Source organism: Nicotiana tabacum, chromosome 7 (assembly GCF_000715075.1).
Source record: "Nicotiana tabacum cultivar K326 chromosome 7, ASM71507v2, whole genome shotgun sequence".
Taxonomy (NCBI): domain Eukaryota; kingdom Viridiplantae; phylum Streptophyta; class Magnoliopsida; order Solanales; family Solanaceae; genus Nicotiana; species Nicotiana tabacum.
The window spans coordinates 162,279,548-162,292,349 of record NC_134086.1 but is presented as its reverse complement, the minus strand read 5'-3'; positions in this window follow the sequence as shown (position 1 = coordinate 162,292,349).

Here is a 12,802-nt window from a genome sequence, read left to right as displayed (position 1 = left end):
TAAGGAAGAATAAAAACATAGAAGTTCGCCCCTAGGGTACTGTATCAACAAAACCGCCCCTCGGGCAACATATCAGAATAATACCAGCCCCTCGGGCTCAATCTCACATCACAATGGGTACCTGCGCTCACTGGGGGTGTGCAGACTCCTGGAGGGGCCCCTTACGACCAAAGCGCAATAACAAGCCATCTCGTGGCATCAACACTAGGCTCTCGACCTCATATCAATCAAGCCACCTCGTGGCTTACATATCTCAGGCCCTCGACCTCATAATCAATATCAAATGTTTCCTCACAACATAGGCCATCAGCCTTACTCGGTCAAAAATCCTCACCTGCCACTCGGGCAATAGTAAAATAGTATTTCTCAGCCCAAACATCATTTAAATATTAAAACTGAGTAAACATGGTTGAGTATGAAAACAATGGAAAATAACATGACTGAGTTCAAGTATAAAATCAAGACAGTGAGGAAATATTAATAAAAATCCCCGAAGGGTTCAAATAGTTGGCACGAAGCCCAATTATGGCATTCAACCCAAATAATGATGATAGCAAATAGATTTCAATCAAATACGCGGTAAAATCATCAATCAGGACAGACCAAGTCACAATCCCCAATAGTGCATGACCCCACGCTCGTCATCAAGTGTGTGTCTCACCTCAATATAGCACTACGATGTGCAATCCGGGGTTTCAAACCCTCAGAACATCATTTACAATCATTACTCACCTCGAACCGATCAAATCTCTAACTCGCGATGCCTTTGCCCCACGAATCGGCCTCCACGCGCGTCGAATCAATCCAATATCAGAACGAGAACGTCAAAATATGCTAAGGGAACTTTAATAAGGGAACTTTAATATTATATTGCCCTTCTTGTTGGGAACTTTAGATATATATATGCTAAGGGAACTTTAATATGCTAAAATAATCAATAAAGGGCACAAGTCCCGAAATTACCAAAACCCGACCCCTGGGCCCACATCTCGGAATTTAATAATTTTTACACCAATAGATTCCTTATCTCCCTACGAGTTCATATATATCTAAAATTCAGGAATCCGACCCCAAATGGTCCTTCAAATCCTCAAGCAAAGGCCTAAGTTCCCAAGCCCTAGTTTCCCCAATTTTCACCCTTAATTTCCATGATTTCTAGCTCTAATACGTGAAATAATAGCATAGGAACGGGTTTTAGGTCCAAATTCCTTACCTCAATGAAGTTCCCTTGAAATACCTCTTTCAAATCGTCCAAAAAGCTCCAAAGCCGAAGACAAAAATGGTGAAAATACCTAAAATTCGCTAAGGTCACAATTTATACTTTCTGTCCAGAACTTTTCGCATCTGCAGCCTAATACCCGCTTCTTCGGTACCACATTTGCGGTTATTTCTCCGCTTCTGCAGAAATCACTTAATGGACCAAAACCGCTTCTGCGATAAATCTTCCGCATCTGCGCCTTCGCGGGTGTGGTCCATCAACTGCATCTGCGGTCAACTCCCTTTCCAGGCATTTTCGCTTCTGCAATACATTATCCGCATTCGCGACTTCGAAGATGCGGTCCCATTAGCCGCTTCTGTGGTTCCTGCTCCTCAAGCCCTATTTTGATTCTGTGGCCGATCTCCCGCACGTGCGGCATCGCACTGCGGTCCCCAATCCGCAGGTGCGGAAATACCAGAAGCAACAAAAGTTCAACAACTGTACACATTCCTCAAACTCCCCGTCAACAATCCGAAATCACCCCGAGGCCCCCCGGGACCTCAACCAAAAGTACAAACATATCCTAATACCTTATTCAAACTTGTTCCAATCATTAAAACACCTCAAACAACATCAAATCACCCAAAACACATCTGATTCAAACCAAACTTTCTAAAATCTTCCAAATTTCCCTTTTGATCAAAAACCCAACCAAACCACGTCCGAATGACCTGAAATTTTGCACACACATCCCAAATGACTCAATGGAAATACTACAACTCTTGAAATTTCATTCCTACCCCTATATCAAAATTTCACCTACCGACCAGATATCGCCAAAATATCACCTTCGCCAATTCAAGACAAAATCTACTACGAACCTCCAAAACTCATTCCGATCACGCTCCTAAGTCATAAATCACCTCCCAAAGCTAATCAAACCATCAGAATTCACATCCAAGCCCTCTAATACATAAGTCAACATACGGTTGACTTTTTCAACTTTAAGCTTCCTTATAGGGACTAAGTGTCTCAAACCTTACCAAAATCATTCCGGATTCGATTCGACCAACCCGATAATACAAAACACGGATAACAAAGCATAAAGAAGCAGAAATGGGGGAAACAGAGCGGTAACTCATGAGACGACTGATCGAGTCGTCACATCATAATTAGTATGGTCGGGTTCTTTTAGGGATTGATAGACTTGTCAAGATCCTAATTAGTATATATAATTTTTCATCAAATATATCTGTGTGTAAATTGATTCATCGACTTATAACCTACTCAGATGCATCGTTGAATATTAAAAATAATATGTCTCGACTTATATCAATTAATCTGTTATAATTGATTCATCGACTTATAACCTAGTAATGAATGAATGTAATTCATTAACTCTGTTACAATACAAATAATGAATACAGTATCATATACTATAACATGTTATATATGTAGTTAAAGTAGCACGAAGTGTGTGTTATATATATATATATACATATACTATAACAAGTTATATATACGTTATAGTATTACAGTGAAGTGTCTCTGTGTGTGTGTCATATATATATAAGAACATGAAGCGCTAGGAACACAGGGTCGAGTTCTTTTAGGGACTGATACACTTGTAAATTGATTCATCGACTTATAACCTACTCAGATGCATCATTGAATATTAAAAACAAAACGTCTCGACTTATATCAATTAATCTGTTATACTTGATTCATCGACTTATAACCTAGTGATGAATGAATGTAATTCATTAACTCTGTTATAATACAAATAATGAATACTATTATATCAATTAATAGAATAATATTATATTGGTTTATCAATTCATTAATTATTCGTACGTAGTAATGTATAAGATTGATCATCAATTACAATATAGTTTATGCGTGTGTATGAAATTACTCATATACTTAAATATAACTTAAAAAATTCCTTTACATACATGCTATTATAATCTATTAAAAATAATTACCTAGTTAATATAATTTTTTTTAAAGATTACGCTTATAGTTTATAATTATTTATAATAATTGTAGTTAAATAAAATAAATATTTATAGCTAATAAGAATTTTTTTATAGCTTATAATATTTAAAAACCAAAAAGAAAAAAAATTATTTAATTTTTTTTAGAAATAGCGACCAACTTTGGTCGCTATTTTGGTCAAATGGTCAAATGGTTAAAACTTAATTACAGACCAAAAATAGCGACCAACGTTGGTCGCTTTTTCTAAATCCATAATCAAAAACGGGTTCCCCCCCCATTTCTCTTATTTTCTTCCCCAAAATTTCCCCAACTCTATGTCAACACCTTCCCCTCCCCTTCTTTATTTCCCTCACACAAATCAAATTCCCCCACCCCGCGCCCACACCAACGCCACTGCCGTTGCCGCCGCCCACCCCACGCCCACACCATTGCCGCTGCCGCTGCCCCGCTCTCTCCTTCTCCACCTAAAAAAAATTTAGATTTGAATTATATAACCTTGAATCTTTGTTATTTCTAGTTTTTATTTTAATTATTTCAATATTGTAGTTTAAGGATATGGATTAGTGTTTCAATTCTTTGAACATTGTATTTTATTGAGGTTTAGAGTTTAGGTCTTGTTTTAATTAGTTTTGTTAATTAATTTTATTAACTAATTAGTTGAATTTAGTTTAGTTAGATTTGAATTATAATTTGTATTGTCTTGATAGTTTAGTTAGAATCTAAGGTTTAGGCTATGAATTGGACTTTTAGTTTATGAATTAAACTTTTAGGATATGAATTGGACTTTTAGTTTATGTATTGGAATTTTAGTTTATGAATTGGACTTGTAGTTTATAAATTGTAATTTTAGGATATGATTTGAACTTTTAATTTATGAATTGAACTTTTTGGATATGAATTGGACTTTTAGTTTACAAATTAAAATTTTAGGATATGAATTGAAGTTTTAGGATATGGATTGGACTTTTAGTTTATGTATTGGAATTTTAGTTTATGAATTGGACTTGTGGTTTATAAATTGTAATTTTAGGATATGATTTGAACTTTTAATTTATGAATTGAACTTTTTGGATATGAATTGGACTTTTAGTTTACAAATTAAAATTTTAGGATATGAATTGAACTTTAGGATATGAATTGGAATTTTATTTTATGAATTGGACTTGTAGTTTATAAATTTTAATTTTAGATATATTTGATTTGAACTTTTAATTTATGAATTGAACCTTTAGGATATGAATTGAACCTTTAGGATATGAATTGGACTTTTAGTTTATGAATTGAACTTTTAGTTTATAAATTAAACTTTTAGTTTGTATTGAAATTAATTAACTAAAAAAAGATTAGGATATGAACTAACTAAATTAATTTGTTCTTATTTTATTTGTATAGATAGAACATCGTACTTGGATGTACAATAGAAATTATCCTAATTGGCGGGGATTGCGGAAGAATTTTGTAAAAGAGGTTGATGACTTTATTAGACATGCAATGTCACTTCCGCCAAACCGAAATGAAGGAGTAATTAGGTGCCCTTGTGTTAGGTGCGATTGTATGAAGTTTGGAAAACCAGAGGAAGTTAATCTTCATCTTTATAGTAAGGGGTTTATAGCGAATTACTTTGTGTTGACTAATCATGGAGAGATCGATGGCAGCCATGGGATATTTCATAACATGGTTGTGGGTGAAAGTAGTAGGTCGGTGGAGAATACAAATCGTGATTCCAAAATTCATGATATGGTTGCGGATGCTTTTGGAATGCACTTAGGGGGTGAGCCCAATGAAAATATTGAACAAACTCCTAATGATGACGCGAAACATTTTTATGCACAGTTAGAGGAAGATAGTCGTCCACTACGTAAAGGAAGTCCGCACTCTGAGATGTCTGTTGTAGTTAGATTACTAAGTATCAAATCTGATTGGAATATTTCTCAAGCAACCATGGACTCTTTCATTGACCTTATGAGTGAACTAGTTTACCCTAATATCAAATTACCTGGTGATTTCTATAAGGCAAAGAGATTAGTTTCTAAGTTAGGACTTTCGTCAATGAGAATTGATTGTTGTGAAAATGGTTGCATGTTATATTATAAAGATGATGCAACTTTAAACAGTTGTAAATTTTGCGAAAAGCCTCGTTTCAAGAAGCTTTCCAGCGGGAATATGGTCGCTATCAAGTCGATGCATTATTTACCTCTTATACCTAGGTTAAAGAGGTTATATGCGTCAATGAGTTCTGCTCCTCAAATGAGATAACACTTTGAAAATAGAAGACCACCTGGTGTTATGTGTCATCCTTCAGATGGAGAAGCTTGGAAGAACTTTGATAGGACATATCTAGATTTTGCTAGTGAACCAAGGAACATTCATTTAGGTTTGTGTGCGGATGGCTTCACGCCTTTTTCTGTATCTACGACACCATATTCATGTTGGCCTGTCTTTCTTACACCTTATAATCTACCACCTGAGTTGCGCATGACTAGTTCATATATATTCTTAAATTATATTATCCCCGATCCATGTAATCCGAAAAGTTTGATTGATGTATATTTGCAACCTTTGATTGATGAGCTAAAACAATTGTGGTACGATGGCGTTGAAACATATGACATATCAACCAAGCAGAATTTCAATTTGCATGCTAATTTAATGTGGACAATTAATGATTTTCCTGCGTATGGAATGTTGTTTGGGTGGATGACTGCTGGGAAGCTAGCTTGTCCTTACTGCATGGAAAATAGTAAAGCGTTCACTTTAAAACATGACCGAAAACAATCATGGTTTGATTGTCATCGTCAATTCTTGCCTCCTGATCATGAGTTTAGAAGGATGAAAAATGCATTCAAAAAGAATAAAATGGAATATGATTCTCCACCTCCGATACTTTCAGGTGAGGAAATTTGGGAGAGGGTCCAAAACTTCAGTAAAGTTACTGAAGCTTCACCTTATAGATTCCCCGGATACGATGTTACTCATAATTGGATGAAACAGAGTATATTTTGGGAGTTGCCTTATTGGAAGGATAATCTTCTCCGTCACAACCTTGATGTCATGCATATTGAGAAAAATTATTTTGACAATTTGTTCAACACAGTGATGGATGTTAAAGGTAAAAAAAAAGGATAACCCGAAGGCTAAAATGGACTTACAAGAATATTGCAGGCGGCCTGAATTATACTTGCAAACAACAAACAATGGTAAGATATTCAAGCCCAAAGCAAGTTGTACATTCACTTTGGAGGAAAGATGACAAATTTGTGATTGGGTAACGAAATTGAAGATGCCTGAGGGTTATGCATCGAATCTTGGAAAAAAAGTTGATATGGAGGTAGGGAAATTAAGCCATTTGAAAAGTCATGACTGTCATGTTTTCATGGAGACCTTAGTGCCTATTGCATTTTGTGGTTTTCCTGAAAGAATCTGGAAACCCATCACAGAGATTAGTTTGTTTTTCAAAGACTTATGTTCTTCCATATTAAGGGAAGAAAACCTACTCCGGATGGATCAGAACATTCGCGTAACTTCTACTAAGATGGGAAAAGATATTTCCATATGGTTTTTTTGATGTGATGGAACACCTTCCAATCCACCTTGTACACGAGGCACGACTTGGAGGGCCTATTCAATGCAGATGGATGTATCTCTTTGAGAGGTAATATTATAAGTTTGATGTAATTTTCTATTTTATTTGAATGTTCTTGGCTAACCTGAAATTATGTAGGACAATTGGCAAATGCAAACAATTTGTTAAGCAGATGAATAGGATTGAAGGATCTATATACGAAGCTTATCTTGCAAGGGAATCTGCTCATTTTTGTTCTTATTATTTTGAGAGTAATGTGCCATGTGCTAGGAATAGGCCAATAGGCACACGGTCGAATGTGTGAATGATCCACTATATCCGCCTATGTCCATATTCAATCAACTAGGCCGATGTTCTAAGGATGTTATAAAGAGAAGTTTGAGTGATATGGAGTACAAGTCAGCTACACTTCATGTGTTGCTAAATTGTCCCGAAGTTGTACCATTTCTCAAGTAAGTATTGATTTAGTAGTTATCAAAATATAAAATTTATTGTGACTACATCTCAATGCAACTACTAAAAATATTTTGTGTCACAGTCATTTCGTGGGTCAATTTGGCCATGATGCTGTATATACGAGATTTGATACGTGGTTTAAATAATTTGTAAGTTTATCCTTATAATATTCTAACACTATGTAGGTAAACAATGTTTGGAAGTTATGCTAACTTATGAATTTTTTTAACAATATATAAGTAAATGATCCAAATAATGGTGTAAATCAATTTTTGAAAGATATATCTTGGGGACCTGGGCTTCAGGTCACAACAATGTCTAAGTACGTTGTGAATGGTTATAAGTTTCATACAGAGGATTGCTCTAAAAATAAAAATAGCAACAACAGTGGGGTGTGGGTTCAAGGTGGCGATGGCAACCAAGTTGGAGATATTGATTATTATGGTATGCTCAAAGAAATAATAGAACTAGAATATACGTGTTGGCCATTTAAGAAATTGATACTCTTTAGATGCAAGTGGTTTGACCCAAATCCAACAAGAGGTACAAGAGTACACAATTAATACAACATAATTGAGGTTAATCATAGGAGGGAGTATGATCGCTATGATCCTTTCATAATTGCACATAATGTTAGGCAAGTGTATTATGCTCCTTATCCATTGCGGCAGAATAAGTCCGATTGGTGGGTTGTAATAAAAACTAAGCCTGTAGGTAGGGTGGAAGTCGAGATAGATGTTGCATATCAAAACGATATCTCCAGTGTTCACCAAATAGTGGACGAACTTTTAAAAAATGATTTGGAACATCCTGAACACATATTGGAAGAAGTTGATATAAATGAAGTAAGAATTATAGAAAACGAGGAAGAAGAATCAACTAATGAAGCTCAAACTAGTGAGGAAGAAGAATTCTCGGACGAGGAACAATACGTCGATGAGCTTTAAAAAGTTGGTTTCTTTAATAACTCTCGTTTTATAGCTAGTTTCTTATATGTTTCAATCTAAATATGTATTATATTATGCAGATGACATGCAAGGGTCGAGGTAACAATGACTCTACTGGTTCTCGGGGTCGAGAAAAGGCTAGGAATGCAAAGAGGAGGGTAGAAGATAATACTGCATCTTTTCCACCCTCTTCAGAGATGCCTATGCCTATGCCTATGTCTTATCCTCCACCCCAGGGCTATTCTGAGCTGCCACAGCATCACGAGCCCTACACCTTCGTACAGACACCAGGTCTTTCATCATATGGCCATAGGACTATACGTCCGGCATACAGTCCAGCTACCTCACGACCACGTGGATCGCAGCCATCTGTATCGCATGGATCGCATCCATCCATGTCACATCCACATGGATCACATCCATCCGTGTCACAGCCACTCGGGTCACAGACATCAGTATCACAACCACTTATGGTCCAAAAAGCTATGTCGCAGTCACAGGGATCGCAACCATCTTCATCAGCGACTCCATCTATTTCAGGCCTTCGCCTGCGAGATAGTAGCTTTGACCCCCCTACACCTTCCATACATGCCTCTGATATACATGCTTCGGATGGTGAAGCTGATGATGATGAGGAGGTGCATTATGATCAATGTGGCAGGATCATCATAGTCCCTGAGGGTGATGGGTAAGAGTTATTTGTTATTTTTACGTTTATTGTTTTGTATAGTTTGTACTAAGATATTAATGTATTTTTTTTATTAAATTATAGGTTCATCCCGAGTAATATTACTATGAGGATAATCACCAAAGCCACTAGAAAGTTTTATGATGACCCTTATGCGACTTGGAGTGAATTCTCATTCTCGCCGAATGAGCAAATTTTCAATCAATTTAAGGTATAAATGTTCTTTTAAGCAATATAATTATTTATATTTATGATATTTCCATATAATATTTAACTTTTGAAATACAGAGCAAGTGTGTATGGGAACACCACTATAGCGCGAAAGTGGCTGGAAATTTTCATCACAAAGCTCACAAGCGGTTGTCGCATAATTTCTCCAAAGCTAGAAAGTTGAACCAGAAGTCTGACTGGTTGCTTTAGAATTTATGGGAGGATTTGCAAAGGCAATGGCTTACCACAAATTTCTTAAAGAAGAGCGAAAAAGGAAAGAAAGCTCTCGCATCTGAGAAGGGAGGATCCTTGCACACTGGAGGTGCGATCAGCCTAGGGACAATAAAAAGAAGATTGGTACGTAATTGCTTAATTTATTTTAATTTTCAAAGTATATCTATTCTATTTATTAACTAAAATTTATGAGTTTTCAGAAAAAGAAGTTGGGGCGTCCAATGAACCAAGATGAGCAATTCAAGGAGACTCATATTGTAAAGAAGAAGAAAGAGACAGATCAAGAAAGGTGGGTTGAGGGCCGAGCCTCGACTGTACATGTAAGTTTTCACTTTTCATTAAGTATTTTGATTTACTTTTATATAAATTTTGAAATACTAATTCAATGTAATTTTTCTTATAGGGTCGCTTCACAGTTGACGTGGAGGATTCATACGCAGTCGGCCACCTAATGAGTCGGGCGAGCCAATCCAACCTTCGGACGAGGATGCTGAAAGAATGTGGACGGAGGCTGCTGGTGGTCCAAAATGGGGGAAGGTATACGGGATTCCTACTAAGAAATTCCATCGCTATAAGTGTGGAATGCAAGAAATAGGGACTTCCTCGCAAGGCGAGCAACTTTATGGGGAGAGCCTCTCCGCTATGCGGGAGAATGTGACAAAGCTCACATCCGAGTTAGAAGCGGTTAAGGAAAGAGAAAAGCTTAAAGATGCTCAATACATTGGCATGCAAGCTCAGTACCAGGGCATGCAAGAGTAGCTCAAATCTCTCCTAGCTTCTGGAGGTTTTTCGATTCCCCGGTCTCGTGAGTCATCGCCAAAGACTTGACTTGGACGTGAGCGTTCCTCCCGTCCTCCCCGTGATTGTTCTTCCCGTCCTAGACAAGTAGACCCTTCTGTATACCGTCTTGTTGATGAAAGTTCATCAGACGGTGATGATAATGATGTTGTACAAAACACTTTTTGACTTTTATATACTTTGAACTAGATAAATAGAACCGGTTTTAAACTAGGTGTAATAAGCGTTAACTTAGTTTAATTTGTTAGTTTTATTGAACTTTAATTTATTGGTTTTAATGTGTTTTTTGAATTGTGTTGTTGTTGTTGTGGTGTTGCTGTTATTGGGTTGTTGTGGAGATTTTGGTATTGAAATTATAGTTTATAAATTGGATTATATTGTTATTTAGGGATTTTTGTATGCTGGCAGGTGGCGCTGCCAAAATATGCATTTTATGCCAAAATTATTACCCAAAAAAGCGGCCAAAGTTGGTCGCTTACCTATTAAAAAAAATAATTTGGGAATTAGCGACCAAGGTTGGTCGCTTATATATAAAAAATATAAAAATTTGTAAATTGGCGACCAAGGTTGGTCGCTAATGAACCTAGATTTTATTAAAAAAAATATACTGGAAATTAGCGACCAAGGTTGGTCGCTTATTTATATAAAAAAAATAAAAAAATAAAAAAATAGCGACCAAAGTTGGTCACTTATGAACCTAGATTGTTAAATATATATTTCTTTAAATAATATATATTTTAATTTAGTGACCAATTTTGGTCGCTAATTTTTAATATATAATAATTTAAAAAATATCGTAATTTAAATATAGAGACAAACGTTGGTCGTTAAAATTTTATTATTAAAATATTGTACCGACCAAAGTTGGTCGGTATTTTGTTTAAAGTGAACATTTGATCATTTTAGCTAAGCGACAAAAGTTGGTCGCTAACTTTGATTGCTAAGGTAAAGGGACCGCCAATATAGCTACCAAGCCTATTGAGATAAGCGACCAATGTTGGTCGCTTTTTGTGGTCGCTAAAACCCGAATTTCTAATAGTGTGTAGTTACTCATCGTCTTTTCAATCTGCTTTGGTAATGCTGCTTTTAAGAGCTTTTCCGAGTTATGATCTGCCAACCCTCATAAGTCACAAATTTTTTGATCAATCATGACTTACTTTTTAACAGAATCTAGGACCTCATGTGCCCAAGAAAGACACAAGTACTTCCTCTCAAACATGTTTATCCTTGTGTGCAGATTGATGACGCGATTAACCAAGCTCAAACAACCGGGGCTGCCTTGGGTTCTCAAAGAGCTTTATTTGGTGATGTTCGAGGAAAAGTGAAACATACTATAAGTGATGGATACCAATTGGATATGATAGCAAGTGTATGAAACATACTATAAGTGATATGAGGTCTAAGGAAGGTTCTAAGTCTAAGACAAGTTGAAAAATTACATAATAGACTAAAGTTGCAAATGAGTACGCGCAAGACCTCACTTTGGACGAGCATATATACATGGATATAACGAGGATGTACAACCTATCAAATTAACGCTCTTTGAGTCTAGTTTCCAGAGCATCAAACCGTTTGTCATTTGGAGGTGTATACAGAAAGTTAAGACCATTGTACCGGACCTGTGTCATAAGCGCGCCCAGATGCGCGGCCGCACCTATTTAGAAGTTTTCTGCCTGTGAGCGCGGCAGGAGCACGGCAAAGCACGTAAAATACCTATAATACCCCTGGGTAGTGTAAAAATCGAAGGGGTCCGAAATTTCTTCCATTTTTGGTCATTCAAGCACGGATTTGGGCGATTCCAAAGGGGTTTTTTAAGATTTCGACTTGGGTAAGTGTTCTATATCTGGAAGTTATTATATTTCATGAATCTATATCAATATTCATCGTTTATTTCAGATTTAGATGAAAGAAATTGTGGTTTTTGTAAAACTTTCCAAAAATAAAAATTTAGGATTTGAAGGTCCATTTGACATCAGAATTCGATAATTTTTGTATAGTTGAACTCATATCGGAATGGATTGTCGGTTTTTATGAGTTTCGTCGAATTCCGAGACGTGGGCCCCACGGGCAATTTTTGAGCTAAATTTCAGATTTTAATCTGGAAAATTTGTAAATTAATATAGAATTAGTTCCTACGATTCGTGTTGAGTATTTTGAATTGTTTATGCCTATATTTGAGAATTTCAGGCACGAATTCGCGAGGCAAAGGCTTGTTGGAGTTTTGAATTAGTTGCAAAGCGAGCTAAGTATTTGGTCTAACCTTAGCTTGAGGGATTAAGAGTTGTGTCCTATTTACTACATGTTACTTGTTGAGTACGATGTATAGGCATGGTGATGAGTATCTATACGTTGGTGTCAAGCATGACCGCGAGTCTTAAATTGAAATTGTTGTGTTCTTAATAAATACTACGAATGCCTAAGTTGTTTATTCTTTATGTTGAGCAAGGATTATGATTATTCTCATGAAAATTACTTATGATTGAGTATTGGTGCTAGTTGAAGTAGTTAGATGTTGGAACAAGTTTGGTTATAGCTGATTTTCCCTTGCAGGGACGTATTTACTTATACTGTCGATTCCCTTGCCGGGATTGGGTTGTTTCTTTATTGATGTGACGACCCAAAGGGTCATCACCTATTTTTAATTAATTCAGTGCTTCCGAGGCCTTAAAAACCTCATTTAGAGTCACCTT